Here is a 12,304-nt window from a genome sequence, read left to right as displayed (position 1 = left end):
TAATATCACTGGACAGTTAAGGTTTGGTGTTTGGAGTTACGCTCCACTGTGGCCTTGTTCTGGGACTCTAAAGTGATTTAACTCCTCTGGGCTTCAGCTAGCTCACTGACAGTTAGTTGTATAATACCAGCTTGTTGTTGAGGAACTAAATGAGATGATGTCTGTAAAGTGCTCAGCACAGAGCATGGCATATAGTAAATGCTCATCAAATGTAATTCCTTTTATTTTTAGCCATGTTGTGAAATTTTATTGTACTAGATTTGGGTTTAAATTTTTAAAGAGTTTATTTTGGAGGAAATGGCATGAGTAATAAGCATATGCCAATATGTTATTATCAGAGCATTTGTAACTATCTCATGACAAAATAACAGAAAATGGTATTTACTATCAGCCCCAAAGTTCAAGTCTATATATATGTGTGTGTGTGCATATATATATATACAATTTTTTTGAGACAGAGTCTTGCTTTGTCGCCAGGCACAAGGTTGGAGTGCAGTAGCGGGATCTCGGCTCACTGCAACATCCACCTCCCAGGTTCAAGCAATTCCCCTGCCTCAGCCTCCCAAGTAGCTGGGACTACAGGCACACGCCACCATGCCCAGCTAATTTTTGTATTTTTGTAGAGGCGGGGTTTCACCATGTTTGCCAGGATGGTCTCGATCTCTTGACCTTGTGATCTGCCTGCCTTGGCCTCCCAAAGTGCTGGAATTACAGGTGTGAACCACTGCGCCCAGCCTCAAGTCTATATTTTATAGCTTAATTTAGATGATTAAAGAGCAGCATCAGCTCTTTTAGTATATTGTACTTATATTCATTATATTAAAAAGTACATTACATAATTTATAACATGGTGATAAAAATGTGTAGCCTATATGCAAGGGGGACAGAACACAAAATAGTAAAATAATTTTTAGGTACTGTAAGGGTTTCCTGCAGGAAAAGCAGTTGCAAGGTCTGCATATTAAATACAGATCTTTTTGTCCCTTCCCCTGAAGCTGTGGAAGAGATCTTTTCAAAGAGGATCCAGGAAGCAACTATACAGAAAAGAGCCATGTATTTAAGGAACTTAATCCTCTCCACCCAAAACCGCAGGGCTGGTAGAAATGGCTCTTCCAAGCATGATGTGAGCAGAGACCCAAGATTCAGGAAGACAATAGGTGCATGAAAGCTGAGAAGTAGAGTGAACAGTAGACACCCAGGAAGCGACCAGATGTCTACTGAGCCTGAGAGTAAGGATGGACTAGAGGATGCAGAGAGCCAGAAAGGCTTTCCTGACCTTGTGGTACTGGAGCCAAGGTGCATTTCCTTGGAAGATCGTCTGCAGCTGTTGGTGGGCACCAAGAAATCACTGGTTTGAGAAGAGAGAGCAAAGAACAAAAAATTACTCAACAAATCAGGAGTCCAAAAATCTTCAGGACCTGACAGCGAAGGATCCTGCACTCAGTGATGGATTTAAAACTGTGGATGAATGAACACAAATGCCAAGTGTGATAGGAACTGCAAGATAATAGCCCTGCAGTTACTATTGTCGCCTGATGGAAGGCAAAAGGCCTAAGGAAATTGCAGGGAGAATCTTGCAAAGTCAGAACTACTTCAAAAGAGAATCTGGCAAAGTCAGGCCTAGAATTGAGGAAAGGGTGAGGCTAGGGACTGGGACAAAGACAAGACTCTGGCCCTGCCCACCTGGGGCTGGAAACAGTTACAGTCCTTTAATGAGAAAGCATGTAGTAACTGCATGGAAATCACCCCGCATGTTACTCCTTATAAACAGCAGGACACAAATACTTGTCCAGGCAAACAGCATGGCAAATCCGCAGCATAGCCTGGATTCTTACCAATTAATCTCTTTATGCTCTCAATCTTCAAGATAAAGAATTCTATTCAGTTGTTATAAAAGAGGAAACTGAATAAAAATAAATAAGCAAATCTCAATAGACCCAGAGTACCATTTGCTTGAAAAAACAGCATGGTTAAATTGCAGGGGGTGGGGGTTGTGTGTTTTTTTGAGATGGAGTCTCACTCTGTCGCCCAGGCTGGAGTGCAATGGCATGATCTCGGCTCACTGCAACCTCCACCTCCCAGCTTCCAGCAATTCTCCTGCCTCAGCCTCCCAAGTAGCTGGGACTACAGGTGTGCACCACCATGCCCGGCTAATTCTTTGTATTTTTAGTGGAGATGGTGTTTCACTATGTTGGCCAGGATGGTCTCAATCTCCTGACCTCGTGATTCGCCTGCCTCAGCCTCCCAAAGTGCTGGGACTACAGGTGGGAGCCACCGCGCCTGACCCTAAATTGCAGTTTTAACAAGAACGCGTGTTTTGGAGTCAGTCAGATTCAGGTCTGAGACCTATCTCTAGCCCTAAGTGAAGGACTTCGGGCTCATTGATTAAACCGTACTGGCATTAATTCCACCTGTGCAAATTGGGAACCATGCTGTCAACCTTGCAGGTTTAAACAATTTTAAGATTAAATGAACTTATACAAAAATATCATTTGGAATGGGTTAGGTGGCCATTATGTTAGTTTCTTTTCTTTTGATTTTGACATTGCAGAACCACAGACTCAAAGTCTGATAGGCACCCTGACAGGTGTGACCATGGGCCAAGTATTGCTAAGTTGTGCAAGCTTCCAAAGGGACTGCACAGGTCTCTGGAGTCAGACTGCCTGGGCTCAGAACCACTCAATAGCTTTCTGATCTGGGAGGAGTTACTTATTCTCTCTGTGACTCATATTTCTTACCTATCAAAGAAGTTAGCAATGTCCACACACAGGGGTTTTGGAGTGCTAAGTGAAAAAAATCCACATAAGGCATTTAGGATGATCTGAGAAGGGCAGGACTGAGGTGAAGTTCATGGAGATAAAGTTAACAGGGACGTTAAGATAGTCATCTCTGGAGTTACCTGGCCAGGTGCTGGTCAATGGTAGCACCAGAGGGCAGCATGGTGATTGCAAGGCCCCTCCCAGGCTCTGTGGATAATTTTAAATGAGCCACAGTAGCCTTCCAAGGAGACTTCATAATTATGGAACCTGGGAATGGCCCCGTCTGCTTAAATATAATGCCATCCAACCCAGCCCACTCCCCTAGGGCTAGCTTTGGATGGGGAGCCTTTACTTCAAATTGTACTGCTTATTTTCTTATTTGCTTATTTTATTTTCCCATCATTAAAATGTAGCCTAGCTGGGCACAGTGGCTCACGCTTATAATCCCAGCACTTTGAGAGGGGTTGGCGGGTGGATCCTTTGAACACAGGAGTTCGAGACTAGCCTGGGCAACATGGAGAAACCCTATCTCTACAAAAAACACAAAAATTATCTGGGCATGGTGGTACATGCCAGTAGTCCCAGTTACTCAGGAGGCTGAAGTGGGAGGATGATTTAAGCCTGGAGGCAGAGGTTGCAGTGAGCCGAGACAGTGTCGCTGCACTCTAGCCTTTGTGACAGAACAAGATCCTGCCTCATGGTGGATCATGAGGTCAGGAGATCGAGACCATCCTGGCCAACAGGGTGAAACCCTGCCTCTACTAAAAATACAAAAAATTGGCCAGGCGTGGTGGTGCGCGCCTGTAGTCCCAGCTATTCAAGAGGCTGAGGCAGGGAAATCTCTCAAACTCAGGAGGCAGAGGTTGCAGTGAACCAAGATTGCGCCACTGCACTCCGGCCTGGCAACAGAGCAAGACTCCGTTTCAAAAAAAAAAAAAGTCGTGCCTCAAAATAAATAAGTAAAGTAAAAAGTCGAAAGAAATGTATTGACTCATATAGCCAAGAGGTGCCAGGGTTGAATCCATAGCCTCAGAGAAGTAATGAGGATCCTATAATGCCACTTTCCTCTGTGCTGGTGTCATAGGTTTGAGATGAAGATTTGTCGAATGCAGCGAGTTTGCTGGGGAGTACTCTCAATAGAAGCATGGCTAAGAAGGGTAAAGGAAGCAAGACTGCGCAGTGGGAGGTAGCTGATTCTGTGATGAGCTCCTCTTACAACCCTATCCTGGGTTGTCTGGTCTTGAGGGAAGGGGACGGGGCCTTTATAAGTTCTAAGCCCTGCAGCCATCAGTCCTTGGGCGAGGTGGCTTTTCTTGCTGAGGGCAATTCATGGAGAGCAACTCAGCTGAGAGCCATCAGCTGCCAATATTCCAAGCAGCTGAGAAAATCAGTGCCTCAGTCCAGAGGGAGTGATCTGGGTGGCAAACCATGCACCCAGTACAGTTGACTTTATTTTCGGGTAGCATCTGTCCATGTGCCACCCAAGATGGCCACCTGCAGTTAGGCTTACATGGTGGTTCTCGGCCCCTGCAATCTTTCCTGATCTTAACAGTGAAAGTCCTAGTGAGGATTTTGATTAGCTTGATTTGAGTCATGTGGCCATCCCTAAACCAATCATAATGCCAGGGCAACAGGCTTCTCTGATTGTTTAAGTCTGGATTGTATGTCTACTCCTGGAAGTAGTGGCGATTGCTGGAAAAGATTACTGAAAAGAGGATTTCGGTTCAAAACTAACAGTTGCCTATACAACCTATGTTACAGGTTAAGTAGCAGAGCCACACACAAATTCCTCTCTTGAAGTCCCACCCTCACTCCCACAGAATGTGATCTTATTTGGAAACAAGATTTTCATAGAGGTAGTCAAGTTAAAATGAGGTCATTGGGGTGAGCTCTAATCCAACTCCTCATGCAGAGGTGAAATTTGGACACAGCCAGCCATTCAGGGAGAAGGCCATGGGCACATGAAGATGGCCATCTACAAGGCAGAGAGAGAGAGGCCTGGAATAGCTCTTCACTTCACAGCCCTAGAAGGAAGACACCCTGCCAAAACTTTGATTTCAGACTTTCTAGTCTCCAGAGCTGTGACTAATACATTTGTGTCAGATACTCCCTTTGTGGTACTTTGTTACAGCAACCCGGGCAAACTAATAAGAATCTGATGGAGATTAAAGCTTTTAGGCTGCAGGATTTCCTGAGGCCATAACGCAGATGCTAAAATAGGTTATTTGTCTTATAATTTTGCCTGTCTAGTACTTAGTGGATTTGTCAGAGGTGTTCGAACCAAAGCAACTCCATCTTGAATAGGGGCCGGGTAAAATAAGGCTGAAACCTACTGGGCATTCTAAGTTACAGGCTGAAACAGGAGGTTGGCACAAGACATAGGTCACAAAGACCTTGCTGACAAAACAGCTTGCTATAAAGAAGCCAGCCAAAACCCACCAAGACCAAGATAATGACAAGTGTGACCTCTGGTCACCCTCACTGCTACACTCCCACCAGTACCAATGACAGTTTACCAATGGCATGGCAACATTAGGAAGTTATTCTATATGGTCCAAAAAGGGAAGGCATGAATAATCCACTCCTTGTTTAGCATAGCATCAAAAAATAACCATAAAAATGGGCAGCCATCAGCCCTTGGATTTGCTCTGTCTACGGAGTAGCCATTCTTTTATTCCTTTACTTTCTTAATAAACTTGTTTTCACTTTACTGTATAGACTCGCCCTGAATTCTTTCTTGTGTGAGATCCAAGAAGGCTCTGTTGGGGTCCGAATTGGGAACTTTTCCAGTAATATCTTTCTGGCGACCATGGAAGGGACAATACTAAGGAAAGCCCCAAGCTAACGGCTAGCTTTGGGTAAGTGGTGGGGTCCGGTAACAGGTTGAAACATCAAATTGCCCAAAGGAAGTGGTCCATTTTGCTCTGTTCAAGTGTAACCTATGTTACCTCTTCTCAAGTAAGATTTCTTGAGAGGATTAAGCTTGGAAGCATTCAATGTACACGATGAATTAACTTCTTTCTTTCTTTTTTTGTTTTGAGACAATCTCGCTCTGTTGCCCAGGCCGGAGTGCAGAGGCACAATCTTGGCTCACTGCACCCTCCACCTCCAGGTTCAAGTGATTCTCCTGCCTCAGCCTCCCAAGTAGCTGGGATTACAGGCACCCACCACCACACCTGGCTAATTTTTGTATTTTCAGTAGAGATGGGGTTTCACCATGTTGGCCAGGCTGGTCTTGAACTCCTGACCTCAGGTGATCCACCTGCCTTGGCCTCCCCAAGTGCTGGGATTACAGGCGTGAGCCACCGCACCTGGCTGCATTAACTTCTTTCTTATGTGTCTGTAATGGCAGTAGCAGTGTATCATTTGGGGGGAAGGGTACAATTGAGACATAATCAAAACCATTTTCTCTTAATTTTCTCATGGAACTCCAACTGAGAAAGGTCAGTAGGCTCTAGTGGTACCAAACACATCTAACTCGTACATCCCTACTTGGATTTGCACCAGTTATGATTTATGCACATGGCAGTTATCGTGGCCTGACAAGCCAACATCATTGAGTAGAAGCAATTGGGAAGGGTAGCCACTGCCTCTGTCTTTTTATGGCACTGTGACATAAAAATAAAAAACTTCATGTCATCTTGAGTTCATAAGAAGGGGAACTCCCAAAATGGCAGCGACTGAGAGCAATATGCACAAGCTAAAAAAAACTATGACAGTCTCAAGTTGAGGTATTATCGGATTCAGTATTGGCTTAATAACTTAAACGTAATTTTAATTTTCATAGCCCAGAGACATTCTGTGCTATTCGCCTATTCTTGTCTATCTGTTTTGTACGTTGCTGTCTCATGATCTGTTTATTCTTATGTCAGCCTAGATATAATGGGATATATAGTAAGTCCTCAATGTCATGGATGGGTTCTTCTTGGAAACTGTAATGTTAAGCCCAATAATGTGGAACAGATCCTTGTATAATATCATTTCCTTCAATGTCGCTAGTAATAAAGTTGATGAGAAAAAAAGTTGTTTGTTTCCTTGAGACAGTCTCACTCTGTCACCCAGACTGGAGTGCAATGGCATGATCTCTGCTCATTGCAACCTCTGCCTTCATGTCCCAGGTTTAAGTGAGTCTTCTGCCTCAGCCTCCCGAGTAGCTAGGATTACAGGCATGTTCCACCACATCTGACTAATTTTTGTATTTTTAGTAGAAACAGGGTTTTGCCATGTTGGCCAGGCTGATCTTGAACTCCTGACCTCAAGTGATCTGCCCACTTCAGCCTCCCAAAGTGCTGGGATTACAGGCATGAGCCACCATGCCCAGCCAAAATTGGTTTTGTTATACATTGCTTCACTCAAAGTCACAGCTTCCAAGAACCTATCCAAGTCCTTAAGTGAAGACTGACTTTAACAGCTGGAATGTCTAATTTCTTCATATTATCCTTGATTTTCATTTTAAAAGTTTAATCTCACTCATTTCTCCAGCTAAAAATAAAACTTTTTAAGATCCTCTTCCAAATTCCATTGCAACGGTGATTGGGATCATGATAAATCCATAAATTAATTTGAAAATATTGACATCTTCGTAACAGCTGGGCTTCCATCAACTCATGCAATGTGCTCCCCCCAATTATTTGTTTCTTTTTATTTGAAACTTAGATTCAGAGGGTTGAGTCAAGCATGCTCCTCATCGTTTTTATTTTGTACAAAGCTACTCTCTTATTTTGCTTGTTTTAAATCACTTTTCACATCTGAGGAATTCTGTCTGTAGCCATAGAGAATCAAGGTGACCTTGACTGAGGACACCTGACATTGAGAGAGGAGCAACAGGAGAAATGAGAAACAGGGGCAGCTGTGCTCTTCCTGGATCTCAGTCACTGGATTTGCTCTATTACAGAGTCCTGACTCCATCCTGAACTCTGATTCAGATAACTCTAAAGTGAACTTCAGTCTGGGTGCGGTGGCTCACGCCTGTAATCCTGGCACTTTGGGGGGCCGAGGCACGTGGATCACCTGAGGTCAGGAGTTTGAGACCAGCCTGACCAACATGGAGAAAACCCGTCTCTACTAAAAATACAAAAAAATTACCCGGGCATGGTGGTGGGCGCCTGTAGCCATAGCTACTTGGGAGGCTGAGGCAGGAGAATCACTTGAACTCGGGAGGTGGAGGTTGCAGTGAGCCGAGACTGCGCCACTGCCCTCCAGCCTGGGTGACAGAGAGAGACTCTGTCTCAAAAACAAAAAGGAAAACTAAACAAACAAATAAATAAATAAATAAAGTGCACTTCAGATCCTTTCACCTCTGCCTGTCTCAAGAATCTTTGGCTAACTGTCGTTGCGACCAACAAGTAAGTTGCTCGAGGTGGGCTTTTTCTCGTATGCACAATCAGACAGGGCCCTGCTCCAGACACCACTTGCCTCTTCTCTTCCCCGTCACCTCCTTTCTGGGGCTTCCCTTTTGATTCTAAAGCATTGAGAAATTTCAGAATCTGTGTGGTGCCCATTTATGATGGTGCAGCTTAAAAGTACAAAGAAGTCAACTCCTTGTGGGGCCATCCACTGTCCAGTGGAGTTAGGAGCTGTTGGGTGGACTGTCCTGATATTCAATCATTTATAAAGCTCCCCAGAAAACAGAGCCTCCTGTCAGATCTGGTAGCCTATCTCTTTGGATGCCAAAGGATGACACGCCTGGTAACACACTCGTATTGTTGCTTTCCCTCCTTCCCGTCTTGGCTCTTTGTCCACTGTCTTCTTCCTAGGCTTGTATGTTCTAATAAAATAATAGCACATGAACTTTTGCTTCAGGCTTTGGTTTCTAGTGGACCCAATCTAAGACAGATTTTGTAAAGTAGCTTTTTTTTTTGAGATGGAGTATTGCTCTGATGCCCAGGCTGGAGTGCAGTGGCACAATCTCAGCTCACTGCAACCTCCGCTTCCTGGGTTCAAACGATTCTCTTGCCTCAGGCACGCACTAACATGTCTGGCTAATTTTTGTATTTTTAGTAGAGACAGGGTGTCGCCATGTTGGCTAGGCTGGTCTTGAACTCCCGATCTCTAGTGATCTGCCTGCCTCAGCTTCCCAAAGTGCTGGGATTATAGGCATAAGCCACCTTGCTGGGCCACATAGATTTGTTTCCTTATAAAAACTCATCTTTTTGCCTAGCTAGTTCACATAGATTCCTGTTACTTGCAAACAAACAAAATAATTGATGTCTTTTATGATTATTTATTTTCCATTTTTCTGGAGAAAATACTTAGGATTTTTTTCCCCAAAAGTTGATGTGGCAGGATAGCTCTTTGATTCCATGTATGTGTATCATTTTTCCCTTTAAGAAATGCAGTTTGAGTATAGAACTATGGCATAGTCACAAAATCTGTTATCCTTAAAAGTTTGTGGAAATATTATTTTCAACAACCTGTCTAGCAGCTGAGAAGTCTGATGCCACTATGATTCTTCTCTTTTCCAGTATGTTTTTGGATTTAAAAGAAATAATTTGAGGTCAGAAATTTCATGATCATACATACAGCTGTGCCATTGTGTCCTCTGGGAAGCAGATGTTGAGAAGCTATTTTAAATGCAGGAGGTTTATTAGTGTATAAAGCTTGGTAAAAATAAAATGAAGAGGGAAAAAGGTTGGTTAGGGAAATCATAGACTCCAGAACAGATCTTATATTTCTCAATCAACTTTGTCAATTTGGTTTTATCTGTTCTCTCTTTTCCAATAAGTTTTGAAAATTTGTGGTCAGCCAATGATACCCATCCATATTTTCTTTTTCATGTACCTTTTTAAAGAATCCAATGGAGTATGTGGTAAAAGGATGGTAAACGTGCACTCTGTCTGCCATCTTAAAGTATTCAAGAACTGTGTGTGTGTGTGTGTGTGTGTGTGTGTGTGTGTGTGTGTGTGTGTAAAACGAACTTGTTTTCCATGAAAAGCTTTACAAAGTTACATTTCCACAATCTGAGTATCAGTGAGAATATTTCACTGTAACATATCCACAGTTGGGTTTTATTAGACAAACAAATAAAACATTTAATTTTATAGCTATATATGCTTAAAATGTGCAATCATCTTTAGTAAGGTGAAACTTTTATCTTTCTAATATGGAAAAATTTCTAGCATATACAAAAGTAGAGAGAATTGTATAAAGAATCCCGTGTGCTCATTACCCAGTTTCACCGATTATCAATTACTCCAGGAACCAAGGTAAAATGTTCTGCCAAATATGTATTAGCTATTGTATTTCTTTCTTTGCAAATGTTTTTTAATGCTTCTAACTAGCTGTTTTCTTGGATTTTGGGGTTTTTTCTTGTAAAAAATTATACACTACTTAGGAATTAATGTTATTTTCTCTCTGTCATAATATCACTGCAAATATTTTTATCACATTTTTCTTTTGATTTTCTGTTGTGTTATACTGAATTTTTAATTTGTTTGCTAAATGGAATGATGAAGGGGTTGTTATGATTTTTAAAAATTGTTATTTAATTTTCCAGCACCACGGATTTAAAAAATTAACAGTCTCTATTTCAGAATAATAATATTGCAGGTTAGGAAAAAGTTCTAATTATAAAAGGAAAGAAAAAAAAAGAAAAAGTTCTAATTATTTTCTAGATTTTGAGATTTTCCATTAGTGTTTTTTTCATAAAAGGAAGCTTATGGCAGCATTATCTTTTTTTAAAAAAAGCCTATATTTTTAGAACAAATCTAGATTTACAGAAAAATTGGAAAGACTACATAGAGTTCCCATGAACTCCATACCCAGTTTTTCCTAATTCTACCATCTTACATTAGTATTCATACAACTAATGAACCAATCCTGACATATTAATAAATGTATTTACTCACATTTTATGTAATGTTCTTTTTCTGTCCCAGGGTCCCATCCAGAAGACTGTGTTACATTTAGGCATCATCTCCTTAGCACTATTTGGCTATGACCATTTCTCAGAATTTATTTGTTTTTGCTGATCTTGGCAGGTTTGAGAAGTGGTCAGGTATTTTGTATAACGTCCTTCTGCTGGGATTTGTCTGATGCATGTCTCAATTGGGGTTTTGGGTTTGGGGGAGGAAAACTGTAGAGGTCAAGTGCTATTTCATCACATCATCTCAAGGACACATATCAGCATGACTTATCCCTGTTGATTGTGACTGATCAGCTGGCTGAGGTCGTGTTTGTCAGGTTTCTCTACTACGAAGTTGCTTTTGTTTCCCTTTCCGTAGCATATTCTCTGTGAGGGAGTCACTTTATGCAGCCCACACTTAAAGACTGGGGAGTTATGCTCCCCCACAGGGGTGCAGCTTCTACATAAATTATTTGGAATTGTTCTGCCTGGAATTTTGTCTTTTCTCCCCCCAATTTATTTATTTAATCATATATTTATGTAGTATTGATAGTGACAGGAGGCAGCCAAATGACAAGGCAGATAGCGACAGGTTCCCAGTGAAATCCCAGCTCCAAGCCAAAAAGAGTTTAAAGCCTGAAAGCCAAACTACAAATTAAATCCCCAGACTTGGTTGAGAACTTGTCCTCCTGTTTGGCACCCTTTCCTCTAATCCCCACCCTTCACTATTTTACATATACCTACCCTTTCCTAATTTGTTTTCTATGCTGTCATGCCCACCTTTGAATGGCGTCTTCACTTTAACCTTTTTTGCATACTCACAAGCCAATCAGCATGCATGCCCCATCCTGTGCCTATAAAGACCCCAGACTCAGTCAGTGGAGGTGGAGGTGGCCTGACTTCGGTGAAGATGACCTGCACTTCCTGGCCCCTTTGTAGCTCCCCTGGCTGCTGACAGCCATTTTCATCACTCAATAAAATTCTCTGTCTTCACTATCCGTCAGTTGTCTATGTGGCCTCATTCTTCTTGGATGCTGGACAAAAGCTCGGGATCCAGTGAGTACAGGTACCCTGAAAATGTTGTCACACAGGCCCTTTGCCCTCACTGGCAAAGGGCAGTCACTCTACGCAATGAGGCAAGGGGCAAGCTGAGCTGCTAACACAGTGCTGTCCATCAGACTGCAGATGGTAGAACTAAAAGAGCACTGTGACATCCCCTCTGGGGCTTCAGGGTCGTAAGTGGACACCGTCACCTGGGCGTCACCATGTTCCCTTCCAGGCAACACAACTGGTCTGATCACAGGCCCCACATGGAGCTTGCTCCTGTGTTGACACCCAGAGCAGTCATCTGGATTCCGCACTTGCCTGCTCACATGCTCCCTGCCGCAAGGGGCTGAGCGTGGCGGGCCAAGTAGAGGCAGTGCCCCTGCTGCAAGTCCAGTGAAGGGGCCTAGAAAAATCTTGCATCAGTATGGATTCATAAAGATTTATTGTATATTCTGTGTTATAATCCAATGTTATTACTTTTAGTTGTTGTTGAACAAATTGTTCCAGCTTTGGCCATTGGAAGCTCTTTCCTTTGACTCCTGGGTCCTTTTGACTACCGTCGGGGGGTGGGCGGGGGCCCTCATTGTTTATGTGTGTCGGGAGGCAGGTGGGGGCTGCCTGATTTAATGCCTTCTGGCACTACAAGATGTTCCAG

The 12,304-nt window shown here is 42.8% G+C and overlaps 1 long non-coding RNA gene across 1 annotated transcript; it reads right to left on the bottom strand.

Moving 5' to 3' along the window:
• Positions 1–1,276: 1,276 nt before the first annotated feature.
• On the bottom strand, positions 1,277–10,799 carry LOC119471593. Its single transcript, XR_005200661.1, has 2 exons — positions 10,607–10,799; positions 1,277–1,348 (listed from the first exon to the last, which is right to left on the bottom strand). It is a non-coding gene; the product is annotated as an uncharacterized LOC119471593 (long non-coding RNA).
• Between the last annotated feature and the right edge of the window lie 1,505 nt (positions 10,800–12,304).

This window comes from Cebus imitator, unplaced genomic scaffold (genome assembly GCF_001604975.1).
Source record: "Cebus imitator isolate Cc_AM_T3 unplaced genomic scaffold, Cebus_imitator-1.0 Scaffold65, whole genome shotgun sequence".
Taxonomy (NCBI): domain Eukaryota; kingdom Metazoa; phylum Chordata; class Mammalia; order Primates; family Cebidae; genus Cebus; species Cebus imitator.
Note: the sequence above shows the minus strand (reverse complement) of the source record. Positions and strands in the feature narration are given on the sequence as shown.